Source organism: Hordeum vulgare, chromosome 5H (assembly GCF_904849725.1).
Source record: "Hordeum vulgare subsp. vulgare chromosome 5H, MorexV3_pseudomolecules_assembly, whole genome shotgun sequence".
NCBI classification, from domain to species: Eukaryota; Viridiplantae; Streptophyta; class Magnoliopsida; order Poales; family Poaceae; genus Hordeum; species Hordeum vulgare.
This window is the reverse complement of record NC_058522.1, coordinates 144611079-144617367: the sequence shown is the minus strand read 5'-3', so window position 1 is coordinate 144617367 and position 6289 is coordinate 144611079.

Genomic DNA, 6289 nt, shown 5'->3' with positions numbered 1-6289 from the left:
ATGCAAATAATCGAATTACCTGATCAAAGTTTCTACATACTTGACGACCATGTATATGTATTTATATAAAAAATTGATATTTTTAAAAACTCTAAAGTATATTGTGATTTTTTTGGTAAAACGGGCTTCATGGAGACCGGTCTCTCCGACGCCCCACTCTGTTCAACTCCTGCTTTGTAACCACTATAGGAAAATGGATTGAAAATCTCAATGATGGCAATTCCATGCATTGTTGTTCAGCTTGCTTTCTGATCCGACAGCGATTTTTTACTTACTAAGAGCATCTACAACCGGTCCCGTCAAATTCTATCCGAACGTTTGGGCGGACCACCCGATCACTTTCTAGGCAATAAAGAGAACGAAAAAAGAAAAATTCTGGACAGAAAAACCGGCCACTGCCTGGACAAGAGAGAGAGAGGGGGGGGGGGAAGAGGTAACCCGACCCGACCCTCAATAGAAAAAAGAACAGGAAAATGGGGGGCATGGTTGCGTCCACAGGAAATAGGTGTTCAAGGTGGATTCACCCGTGCACCAATCGGACTCCCAAATTTGCCCATTGTGTGGTCGTAAATGCCCTAAGCAAATGTATTATTTGGGCTTTTGGTCATTTTATATTTTTGGTTTACTTCTTACAATTGTCGATGCAATTTTTTCGGCCCACTCCATTTTAGTAGTGAGTTGTTTTATGGTAGCCTCAAATGAATATGAACCCTTCATTTGCTCTATTTTGATGGATATGATTATTTGATACTCAGTATAGATGTCTTGAAGTACTACCACTAAAAGGTGCGGAGTATCACCACTTCGGAGGTAATTGGTAATCTAGGATTAAATCATTAATTCTATATTAATTAAGGGTTATGGTCAACATGCAGCCGCCAATTAAGCTGCGGGTGAAGCCAAGAATAACGGGACCCCTCGGTGGCTAAGTTGTCGATTCCTCTCGGAGGATGCGGCAACCGTCATTGTGCATGATCAGAGGAGGCGGCGTGCTCTTGATCGGATGAGATTTTTAGTTTAGGAAATTAGATCAAGGGAAAATCTTAACATTATACCTGAATTAAGGAGAGAAAAAGTCTAAAGTATCCTCTAAAGTCAACGATGAGACTTTGTTGACACTCCCACGTCTATGTAAGGAGTATGAGGGTACAAAAAACAACCTCATAGTATTTTGTTTTACCCGTTGCAACGCACAGGCTCTTTTGCTAGTAGTTGTAGATGCAGAAAGTATTGGTCTACTTGCTCGCATGTGATGCCTATATGCTAGATCATTGCCTTAGATATCGTTATGACTTTGCGCGGTTCTATCAATTGCTCGACAGTAATTTGTTCACCCACCGTGATATTTGCTATTTTGAGAGAAGCCTCTAGTGAACACTATGGCCCCCAGGGTCTACTCCACACCATATTTTCAGCCTTACACTTTTTACTTTGTTGCACTTTTCGCCTTCAGATCTCACTTTGCCAACAATCTTGAAGGGATTGACAACCCCTTTGAAGCGTTGGGTGCAAGCTTGTTTGCGTTTGCTTAGGTACTTTGGACCTGACGAGGCCCTCCTTCTCGATCGATACCTTAGTTCTCAAACCGAGGGAAATACTTACTGCTCCTGTGCTGCATCACCCTTCGCTCATCAAGGGAAAAACCGACGCGAACCAGAGAAGTAACAAGAAGAATTCCTACGCGCCAGGGAAGGACTTTTGTTGCCACAAGACATAGCATCGTGGGCAGCAGAAGTAGCATCATCAAGCACAGGCGACATATCAAGATTTCTAGCACGAGGCGAAGTCGCAAACTTACTCAAAACTGAAGTTGAATCAAGTGTAGAGCTAGATGGCAGTTCCTTACCTCTCATGATAGTGGAAGGTAGGATTTTACTTCTTGGATCTTTCGGATTCCTCATAGTGATCAGCAGACGTCAATCCCAAGTGACTTAGAGAATATAGCTGTGCCTCCCCGGCAACGGCGCCACAAAAAGCCTTGATGTCCCACAAGTGTATGGGATCGCAACAATTTTCGAGGGTAGAGTATTCAACCCAAATTTGTTGGTTCGCATGACAGGAAGCGAAAGAATATTCTCAAGTATTAGCAGTTGAATATGTGAGATTCAACCACACCTGAAAGATTAGTGTCTGCAAGCAAAGTATCAGTAGCAAGTAGTATGATAGCAACAGTGCCAGAAACGATCTGTTGACGGCAGACTATTCCTAACTGTTGTATCAATGGCGCCAGCATGTTGACGGGGGATTATTCTTAAGAAGAATGCTTCCCCGGCTACGGCTCCAGAAAAATCTTGCAACAAGTAGCAGCGAAGTAGCAAGGAACAATAGTAGCAACAGCAACAAAGTAACAAGTAACAACAACAGCAAGTGGCCCAATCCCTTTTGTTGCAAGGGACAAGCCTAGGCAAAGTAACATAGCGAGGACCAGTAGTAAAAGACTCGTAGGCAGTGGATCGGTGATGGATGAGTATGACGGATGTGATTCATCATGTAACAGCTATAACACGGAGAGATATGTAACTAGCTCCCGTTCGTCAATCTAATGTAGGCATGTATTGCGTATGTAGTCATACATGCTTAGTGAAAAGAACTTGCATGCCATATATTGTCCATCCCTCCAGTGGCAGCGGGGTCCTAATGGAAACTACAGGATATTAAGGTTCTCCTTTTAATAAAGAACCGGACCAACGCATTAACACGCGGTGAATACATGAACTCCTCATACTATGGTAATCTCCGGGAGTGGTTCCGACTATTGTCACTCAGGGGTTGCCGGGTCATAACACATAGTATGTGACTACAACTTGCAAGATAGGATCTAAAACACACATATATTGGCGACAACATAATAGGTTCAGATCTGAAATCGTGGCACTCGGGCCCTAGTGACAAGCATTAAGCATAGCCAAGTAGTAGCAACATCAATCTAGAACATAGTGGATACTAGGGATCAATCCCCGTCAAGAAGTAACTCGATTACATGATAGATCTCATCCAAGTCATCACCGTCCAGCAAGCCTGCGATGAGATTACTCACGAACGATGAAGATCATCATGGAATTGTCGATGGAGAAAGGTTGATGATGATGATGGCGACGATTTCCCCTCTCCGGAGCCCGAAACGGACTCCAGATCTGCCCTCGAGATGAAGAACGGGATGTGACGGCGCCTCCGTATCACAAAACACGAGGAAACCTTCTCTCTGATTTTTTTTTTCCAGGCGAAACGGAAGATATAGAGCTGAGTTTGGGGGCGGTGGTGCCACGTGGGCCCCACAAGCCTGCACGGCGCGGCCATAGGGGGGTGGCTGTGGCCTGTGGCTTGTGGCCCACTGGCACGCCCCCTCCGGTGGATCTTTGCGCAGGTATTTTTCTTTTATTCCAGAAAAAATCTCCGTAAATTTTCAGGACATTTCGAGAAATTTTATTTCTGCACAAAGACAACACCATGGAAATTCTGCTGAAAACAGCGTCAGTTCGGGTTAGTTCCATTCAAATCATGCAAATTAGAGTCCAAAAGATGGGCAAAAGAGTTTGGAAAAGTAGATACGACGGAGATGTATCAACACATCCAGAAAAAGCCTTGGTGTCCCACAACCGTATGGGATCGCAGCAGTTTTCCAGGGTAGAGTATTCAACCCAAATTTGTTGGTTTGCACGAGGGGAAGCGAAAGAATATTCTCAAGTATTAGCAGCTGAATGTGTCAGATTCAACCACACCTGAAAGATTAGTGTCTGCAAGCAAAGTATAAGTAGAAAAGTAGTATGATAGCAATGGTGCCAGAGACGATATGTTGACGGCAGACTATTCCCAATTGCTGTATCAATGGCGCCAGCACATTGACGGGGGATTTTTCTTGAGAAGAATGCTTCCCCGGCTACGGCTCCAGAAAAGTCTTGAAACAAGTAGCAGCGAAGTAGCAAGGAACAACAGTAGGAGCTCGGAAAAGTAACAAGTAACAGCAGCAGCAAAGTAACAAGTAACAGCAACAGCAAAGCGGCTAAATCCCTTTTGTAGCAAGGGACAAGCCTAGGCAAAGTAACATAGCGAGGACCAGTAGTAAAAGACTCGTAGGCAGTGGATCGGTGATGGATGAGTATGACGGATGTGATTCATCATGTAACAGCTATAACATGGAGAGATATGTAACTAGCTCCCTGATACGTCTCAAACGTATCTATAATTTTTGATGGTTTCACGCTGTTATCTTGTCTTTTTGTATGTTTTATGTACCTTTTTATATCTTTTTGGGGACTAACTTATTGATTCAGTGCCAAGTGCCAGTTCCTGTTTTTTCGTGGTTTTTGACTCTTTTCAGATCTGATTTTGGAACGGATTCCAAACGGAATAAAATCCCCAAAATGATTTTTTCCCGAACGAAAGAAGACTAGGGAGCCTTTGGGCCAGGCCAGGTGGGCCCCAGGGAGCCCACAAGCTTGCACCACGCCACCAGGGGGGAGGCCGCAGTGGGCAAGCTTGTGGCTTCCCTGGCCGCCTCCTAACCTAGGTTTTGCGCCTATATATTCCGTAATATTCTGCAAAAAATCGGGGGAGCCTCGAAAATACTTTTTGCCGGCGCAAGATTTCGTTTCTACAAGATCTCATCTGGAGACCCTTCCCGGCGCCTTGCCGGAGGGGACTTTGGAGGTGGAGGGCTTCTTCGTCTTCATCATCGCCCCTCCAATGACTCGCGAGTAGTTCACTTCAGACCTACGGGTCCGTAGTTAGTTACTAGATGGCTTCTTCTCTCTCTTGGATCTTCAATACAAAGTTCTCCATGATCCTCATGGAGATCTATCTGATGTAATCTTCTTTGGCGGCGTGTTTGTCGAGATCCGATGAATTGTGGACTTGTGATCAGATTATCTATGATATATATTTGAGTCTTTGCTGCTTTCTTATATGCATGATTTGATATCCTTCTAAGTCTCTCCGAGTCTTGGGTTTTGTTTGGCCAACTAGATCTATGATTCTTGCAGTGGGAGAAGTGTTGGTTTTGGGTTCTGCCATGTGGTGACCTTTCCCAGTGACAGTAGGGGCAGCAAGGCACACATCAAGTAGTTGCCATCAAGGGTAAAAAGATGGGGTTTTTATCATTGGTTTGAGATTATCCCTCTACATCATGTCATCTTGCTTAAGGCGTTACTCTGTTTTTATGGACTTAATACACTAGATGCATGCTGGATAGCGGTCGACGTGTGGAGTAATAGTAGTAGATGCAGAAAGTATCGGTCTACTTGTTTCGGACGTGCTGCCTATAGAAATAATCATTGCATAGATATCGTCATGACTCTGCACAGTTCTATCAATTGCTCGGCAGTAATTTGTTCACCCACCGTCTACTTGCTTTCATGAGAGAAGCCACTAGTAAACCCTACGGCCCTCGGGTCTATTCACATCCATTTTTTACATCTCCGCTTTTACTTTGCTTTGTTACTTTGTTACTTTCAGTTCTCACTTGGCAAACAATCTATAAGGGATTGACAACCCCTTCATAGCGTTGGGTGCAAGCTTTTGTGTTTGTGCAGGATCTTAAGATACTCTTCCGCCGGATTGATACCTTGGTTCTTAAACTGAGGGAAATACTTACCATCGCTGTGCTACATCACCCTTTCCGCTTCGAGGGAGTATTTCTGGCACCATTGCCAGGGATACACAGCAAACATCACAAGTATTTTTGGCGCCATTGCCGGGGAAGCGGATCGCTTGCCGAGGAGGATCGTGAAGAATATTCTGCCGACAACACGCCTATTTGTGGCGCCGTTGCCGGGGAGGAGAAATCAAGATCTATCCAAGTAGGTCTCACAAAATCTTCTCTTGCATTTACTTTTGTTGCCAGTTACCTCTCGTTTTCCTCTCCCCCACTTCACATTTGACGTTTTCATTCGCCTTTCTGTGTTAACAGATTCTGTTTTTGTTATGTTGGTTGCTTATTTTGATGAAACTATGGATAGTATCGGGGGGTATTAGCCATGGAAGATTTAAAGTACAGTAACTCAACATCAGCACAAGTAGAATTTAGGTTTGCTAAAGTACCTAAGGAAGTGGTGGTTTGCTTTCTTGTACTAATGTTATCACGAATTTCTGTTTAAGTTTCATGTTGTGAAGTTTTCAAGTTTTGGGTGAAGTTCTTATGGACAAAAAGATAAAGAGTGGCAAGAGCTCAATCTTGGGGATTCCCAAGGCACCCCAAGAGATTCAAGGATGCCGTAAAATCCTAAGCTTGGGGATGCCCCGGGAAGGCATCCCCTCTCTTGTCTTCAATCCATCGGTAACGTTACTTGGGGCT